Source organism: Cyprinus carpio, chromosome A9, assembly GCF_018340385.1.
Source record: "Cyprinus carpio isolate SPL01 chromosome A9, ASM1834038v1, whole genome shotgun sequence".
Lineage (NCBI taxonomy): Eukaryota > Metazoa > Chordata > Actinopteri > Cypriniformes > Cyprinidae > Cyprinus > Cyprinus carpio.
The window spans coordinates 261,635-267,894 of NC_056580.1; the positions used below are offsets into that span (position 1 = coordinate 261,635).

Genomic DNA, 6,260 nt, shown 5'->3' on the forward strand with positions numbered 1-6,260 from the left:
TAAAACGTATTAGTGTCGCTGTCTCAGTGTGGACGGAAGGCCAAGTGATTAAGACGAGATGCCGAAGGAGACCGGCAGACTTGTTTCCGACTGCAGGCCTAGAGAAACTTCAGGCGTGCAGGTTCACGTGAGCATACAGACAAAATATTTAGTTGATTTTTTACCCAAGCATCGCCGACGCGACAACTGGGAAAGCACCGGCATTGCCAAGTCCACGGTTTTTTCTGCTGAATTGGCTATTTTAACACTGTTGCTGCGGGTTGCATTTCATGTCAATAAGGTGATATTTAGCACCTGGAATGCAAATTTTACTGGGGAACCCCTCTCGAAACGCTAGTTTTGAGTAGCAATTGACGGTTTTGTTGAGAAAACCTGGCAACCCTGGAAAGCACTCGGAACTCCGCCAATGTTTCTCATCCTCTGCCGAGAAAACTCTGAAGCCTGTCAACCCTCTACGGACACCTTGGCAATTGAATCGCCATTGGCTACTAAATATTTTAGTTTAGGTTAGGGTTACTCGCCAGACTATATATATATATATATCTATATATGTTTTACTGTTTAATTTAAATATTGATATTGATTTTAGAGAAACTGAGATATATATATAATATTTGTAAAATGCGTCATGGTTTTTTAAATATCTGAAAGTACACTATTAACATCAGTCAGAAGTAAATTTGACAACCATGTTTGAATCCATATTAGTCATTTTAACTGAACATTTTAACTGGAGTGGTGGTGGTGCTTTTTTTTGGTCATTCAGTGTTTCTGTTAAAAAAAATGGGGGGGAAAAACCTAACAAAAATACTGATAATATAATAATGATATGAATTCTAATAATAAGAACTATAAAACACACTAAGGATTACTAAGGTTTAATGAGCTGCTGTATTCATGAATATTAACCAGGTTGTGTGCGTTCGCTCGAACTGATTTGCTGAAATCAAAACAGGGACGATAATAGGTGAGCGCCAGCCAATGAGATTGCCGTTTGAGCCATTAATTCCACCCACTACCGGAAATCCCCGCAGTTCTTAAAAGCTGAAGAATTCCAAAGGAATGCTGTTATTTTGACAGGAAAATACAACAAAAAATATTGTTTAAATGTAGCGAGTCAATTCTCTCTCTCTCTCTCTCTCTCTCTCTCTCTCTCTCGGTCTCTGCGTGTGTGTGTGAGAGGAAGCGACGGCAATTTGTGCGCCTTCACATTAGAGTTTACAGTACATTAAATACAGGTGTGCTGCGCATCCATTGAGATGAACTGAAAAATATCACAGATTATGGAGTCAAAATAATGCCGTATATATACAGCACTCAATACTTAGTTGGGGCTCCTTTTACCTGAATTACTGCAGCAATGGGACATGGCATGGAGTCGATCAGTCTGTGGCACTGCTCATCTCTCAGGTGTTAGCCCAGGTTGTTCTGATAGTGGCCTTCAGCTCTTCTGAATTCTTGGGTCTGGCATATCGCATCTTCCTCTTTACAATACCCCATAGATCTTCTATGGGATTAAGGTCAGGCGAGTATGCTGGCCAATTAAGAACAGGGATACTATGGTCCTTAAACCAGGCTGGTAGCTTTTGCACTGTGTGCAGGTGCCAAGTCCTGTTGGAAAATGAAATCTGCATCTCCATAAAGTTGGTCCTCTCTTCCTCCAGACTCTGGGACCCTGATTTCCAAAGGAAATGCAAAATTTACTTTAATCAGAGAACATAACTTTGGGACCACTCAGCAGAAGTCCAGTCCTTTTTGTCTTTAGCCCAGGCGAGACGCTTCTGACACTGTCTGTTTGTTCAAGAGTGGCTTGACACAAGGAATGCGACAGCTGAAACCCATGTCTTGCATACGTCTGTGCGTAGTTGTTCTTGAAGCACTGACTCCAGCTGCAGTCCACTCTTTGTGAATCTCCCCCACATTCTTGAATGGGTTTTGTTTTGCAATCCTCTCCAGGATGTGGTTATCTTGTACACTTTTTTCTACCACATCTTTTCCTTCCCTTCGCCTCACTGTTAATGTGCCAGCCTCTTTTGCAATGACCTTTTGTGTCTTGCCCTCCTTGTGTAAGGTGTCAATGGTCGCCTTTGGACAACTATCAAGTCAGCAGTCTTCCCCATGATTGTGTAGCCTACAGAACTAGACTGAGAGACCATTTAAAGGCCTTTGCAGGTGTTTTGAGTTAATTAGCTGATTAGGGTGTGGGCACCAGGTGTCTTCAATATTGAACCTTTTCACAATATTCTAATTTTCTGAGATACTGAATTTGGGATTTTCATTACTTGTCAGTTATAATCATCAAAAGTAAAAGAAATAAACATTTGAAATATATCAGTCTGTGTGTAATGAATGAATATAATATACAAGTTTCCACTTTTTGAATGAAATTAGTGAAATAAATCAACTTTTTGTTGATATTCTAATTATATGACCAGCACCTGTAGCTCGCTGTCACTTTAAGAGCTGCATCGGATCCAATTTACTGTTACACCAGTGTTTTCATTCTCAACTCTTATAATTTATTACATAACTGAAGAGGATTTATGTGAATAATCACCAAACGCTGCATTTTGACACTGTTTTGTGTGTATTTGACCATTTAGGTACTAAAAGATGACTTTACATGTCCGTGTTGTGTTCAATTAAATAAATTAAGCACATCCTATTTTGAAAAAGTCACGTTACATGATTTCATTGATTTGCACGTGAAATTGGGCTTGTATGGAGGAACGAAAGAGCACTGTTGGAAAGGGGCGCAATAATTGTTTTATCTCGGTTACTGCATTTTCAGAATCGTTGGAGGCCGAAATCGAAACTGAATTTCGATTAATGCACAGAGCCCTAGTCCCTACACAGTGTTCACTACCTGAGCAGGGGAAATCTGTTTACTTCACTTCTGAACATTCATTCACGGATTTGCGCTGTGCAACGTCTTCACACAAGTGTGACATCATATAACTCTGTAAATACAATTTACATTCACGTCTCGCTCGCACACTTCAATGCACTTTGAATGGAACATATATGTTCACTTCAAACTGGAAATTCATGTGGAATATCCTGTGATATTTACTTCGCAAGGCACTTACGTTCGAAAAGAATAAACATCTAAACCCATAAGAGAAACATACAAAATGTGCAGAGCAGGGGGGGCGCTGGCTGTGAGTCATAGCAGCAGGCATTGTAGTCTTCTCTCCCAGGATCAGGAAACAGTCCTCCATAAAATGTGTTGCACACATTTAAATATTTGGGTTGAACTGTTCTGGAACAGTGTTGTAAATACAACTTAACTACTGATTTCTAGTTGTGTCCTCTTTTGGAAGGCCAAGCAAAGTATTTTCGCTTTCACAACAAAACAGCGTCTCCACAACATGGCGCCACCGGCAACAGCGAGAATCAAAGGTTACACTCTCTTTCTTTGTGTGAACATTTGGGCGGTGATATGCAAATCTTCCCACATCATGACGTAGACGTGGGAGCGTGTTTAAACAAGGCATTTAGGAGGGCATGGATGAGTCTTAACTTTTATAAAGAATATTTCTTTGGGTTTGAGACTTTAGTCTGTGCATCTTTACAGGTCTTGTTGGAACAATGCCACAACGAATACACTTTAAACAAAGCTAAAGGTGGTCTAAAGAAATAGAGGTTTTTTTTTTTTTGTTGTTTTTTTTTGGTCAGCAGTCTATGTTCTCTGGTAAAGCCTTGAGAGTATTTTGGTTTTTATGTGTATAGCACATGCGTACTGTAGTATGCTTAAGCCTTGCAAAATTATGCAACATTTTACTTCTCCATTCTACTCCTCTACCCTAGGCTCTGCAATTCCAGGTGCATGCATACAAACTAGATAATATTACATTTAAACTCCAAAATATACTGTATTTTTGGGCTTTATGATGGTGGCATGAACCATTAAACACAACCCATTATAAAGACTTTTGAGACAGAATATTTACATGTAAAAATGTTAATTCATGCATTGTTTGTATTTTTCAGGTGTAAAGGTAATTGGTAATGATGCAACAGTCATATATGGAGAAAACATCACTTTGTCTTGTCAGCTGACTGACTCTGAAGACCAACTAACTAGTATAATATGGAAGAAAAAGACACGAGAAAACCCTAAGGAGACGTTTTTTCTTTTCCATTCGCCCTGGTGACAAAACTGAACACTCAAATGGATTGGGTAACAGAGTACAATTTATTGGAAACTTTGCAGAGAAAAATGGATCAATACAGCTGCTCAGAATGAGGCTTCTGGATGAAGGGATCTACACATGCATCTTCAACTTAATTAATAGTGGGCCATTTGAGACCAACATCAATGCCACAGTTTTTGGTATGATGGGCTTGCTTTATGTAATTCCGTTACATAATGCCTACATGTTTTCTCTGTTTTTAAATCCCAACCAGTGATGGAACTTAGTTATTTAAAATATTTCACGCATACTACCAGAGTTAGAAGAATTTCCTCCTAATAAAATGGTTTGCACTAACATAAGTGTAATTTGTAAAAGTGAAATGACAAATGTGTTTAGTAGCTTTGTTACCAAGAGTAGGCTGGGCTACTTTAGTAACAGTTCACAATGAATGATGCATTTAATTATTTTTTTTTATATATATCCATTTCAAATGTTAGCTCGTCCTGTGGGTACCATGAAAGGGGAGGCACCTGTTGCTGGAGATTTAGAGGTGATGTTGGCATCATGCTTTGCCTCTAATGCAAGGCCTGGAGCAGAAGTGATGTGGAGATTAGGAGATCTGGAAAACTCTCTGAGGACTGAAACCAATCAGACAGTGAACCCCAATGGGACCGTTACAGTTGTGTCCTACCTATTTGGTATCCCTCTCAAACATTTTAACAAGAAGAACGTCCAGTGTGTGGTAAAACACAAAACCCTGGGAGAGAGCTTGTGCTGAACTACACAATAAACATCCACTGTAAGTAAACATATTTGGTCATACTGTATGTGGTCTGTCAACCGAAAACTTGCATACAAATGACTGTTATATCATCAGAACTTAAAGGGATAGTTCACACAAAATTTAAAATGGAAATCATTTACTCACCCTCAGGTTATTCCAAACCTGCATACAAATGACTGTAAAATGGTATTGTGTTTTTTAGATTTTGCTGTAATTGGCTGAGCATTGATTTGGGTGGTTCGCCAATGTATTAAATTTCTCTAATACATAAAATAGTAAGCTTGACCAGAGATCTTATAGGGAGAATAATTTTATTGAAGGTTGCAGTGTAGCACAGATCTTCAGCAGGGATGTTAGCTTGTCATCCTTCAAAATATCTTAACTCAAGGCACTGTCTGTGAGACCAGACATTTTATACCTGGTAACAAATGTGCTAACAAACTATACAATAACACCCCATGAAGAGCTAATGATAGTGTAAGCTCATGATGACCTGATAGGACCAGAAGAAACAGAGGAGAAGGAAAGCATCAGGCCCAGATGGTGTTACATCAGCCTGTCTGAAATCCGACCCCTACCTTCACACAGATCTTCAACAGATCACTGGAGCTGTGTGAAGTCCCTTCCTGTTTCAAATGTGCCACCATCATCCCCATCCAAAAAGAAACCCATAATTAGAGGACTAAATTGACAACAGGCCTGTGTCTTTAACATCTGTGGTCGTGAAGTCATTAGAAAGACTGTTGCTGGCACACCTGATCTAACTACAGAGCAGTATCACTCATCCTATGCGGCATGCTAAAAACTATGCTAAAAAACACTTGCTCTCACATGGAGAAAGTAATTCATTGCTTAATTTATAAGGGTTTTATTAAGGGGCGCCACGCATCCGATATGCTTCGACTGTTTCCTGTACTCGATTTTGCAGACTCTCTTCTGAGTCCTCGTGCGTTTTTTTCGTGCGTTTTTTTTCACTTGATGCAGAAAAAGCCTCCGACAGGCTAGAGTGGAACTATATGTGGGCAGTTCTGCAATGTTTTGGTTTCAGTGAACATTACATTACTATGATTAAGATTAAGACTCTACCACTCACCTGAGGCATCAGTCTTAACTGGTAATATTATCTCCCCCCTTTCCCCTTACAGCATGGAACGAGGCAGGGATGTCCACTTTCTCCTTTATTGTTTTGTTTATCCCTTGAACCACTAGCACAAGCCATTGGGAAACATAACATTCGTATTTTAATTTATTTATAGAGAAGTTTACACTACAAAGTAGACCAAAGGACTGTACAGCAACATAACATGCAAGATGAGAATAGTAAAAACAAAAATCAA

General features: G+C 39.3%; 1 pseudogene; it reads left to right on the forward strand.

The window, feature by feature from the left end:
- The first annotated feature begins 3,941 nt into the window (after window positions 1–3,941).
- Window positions 3,942–5,069, forward strand: LOC122146227 (annotated as a pseudogene).
- The last annotated feature ends 1,191 nt before the right edge of the window (window positions 5,070–6,260 follow it).